The sequence below is a fragment of the Gavialis gangeticus genome, unplaced genomic scaffold (assembly GCF_001723915.1).
Source record: "Gavialis gangeticus isolate Ggan-Ray unplaced genomic scaffold, GavGan_comp1, whole genome shotgun sequence".
In the NCBI taxonomy this organism is placed as follows: Eukaryota; Metazoa; Chordata; order Crocodylia; family Gavialidae; genus Gavialis; species Gavialis gangeticus.
Window position 1 is genome coordinate 8293286 of NW_017729016.1, and position 1435 is coordinate 8294720.

Below are 1435 nucleotides of genomic sequence, written 5' to 3' on the forward strand. Positions count from 1 at the left end.
GAGCCCTTCTTGCCTGGTTGGGAGATCGCAGCTGAGTGATGCTCCATGTATCCTTGGGACTGGGAGATCACAAAAGCACTCCATGGCTCCTGGAGTCGAGGAGTCCCACAGCTAACAGGACTCTTAGTCCGAACTTCACCCTGTGGCTGCTGGAGCAGAGAGTCTCACAGCTAACGGGACTGTTGGTCCAGTGCACAGCCAAGGTGGGGAGTCTCTGCATCCAATTGGGACTCTTGGTCCTGGCTGCATGTGGTCCCTGTGGGAGCCTGCTGCTTTCCAGTGCAGGGGGAGAGATCCCATGGTGTCTTTACCTGCATCTGTAGAGGGGCCACATTTACAGGTTTTTGGCTAATAATGGAAGCTATGATTATCTTTGAAGAGCAGTGGCAGAATCCTTTTGGTTTGCTTTACGCGACTTTTGTAGTGCAAACTCTTGAGTGTCATGTTTGGAAAGTAACTTAGGTGCACAGACTCTGCTCTGTCTGCTAAAATGGATATCATGGAGGGAGCAGGCCAAAAGGATAGGGCTTCTGCTTTGTTTGTACAGATTATCTTGGTGAATTTTATGGGAACTGAAAAAAAAATCCTCATAGTTATGGGCAGTTGGCCTGTTTCCTCATCCCAGGAGGGACTTGATGCCCCACCTTTTAGTGCCTTTCAGCTCCTTGTTTTTATTGAACACACAATTATTTAAAAAAGCCTGCTTTATTTAACAAAAATAAGTTAAGCAAAATATCAAATGGAACAGTTTCTGTGCCCTTATTTTTCCTAGAGGCTTGTTTGGACCTCTGCTTTTGGGGTTATTGCCTGAGTGCATCTTCCACTTGCCTGAGTTGCTCCCTTGTCAGCCTGGTTTGGTAGTTGAATAGGGCTGGCTGGTCAAAGGCACGTAAAGGTCCTCGTATAAAGGTACACAGCTTTCAAGATTTAGCATTTTAATATTGCACATCTACTCATTTTAAGTACTACAAAAGAGATGTATTGCATCAGATTTCTGAAGCAGAAGTTCCTGGGTTTTTACCTTCCTGCATTCCTCTGTGGTAGCAATGCTAAGATAGCAGCCTGGTGAACGTAAAGATCTTGATGGCTCTACCTGAGTAAGAAGCCTGATTTGATAGTTGTTGCACAGCCAGCACGTAGAACGGAGATATTTTTTTAAATGCTAAAATCCTGATCTGATTTTTAATCTGTAATCCAGGTTTAGATTAAGAACAGATTAGAATACTGTTTACCTGTAGGTGAGAGCTCTTTTTAAAGTGGTATAAGTTTTCAATTCTCTTCCAATCCACTTCATTTTCTCAGGACTGGAATTTGACATGGCACACAGAAAATCCAGATTTTACCCACTGCTTTCAAAACACCGTTCTCATCTGGGTTCCTTGCATTTACCTCTGGGTTTGCTTCCCAATCTACTTCCTATATCTCGGTCATCATG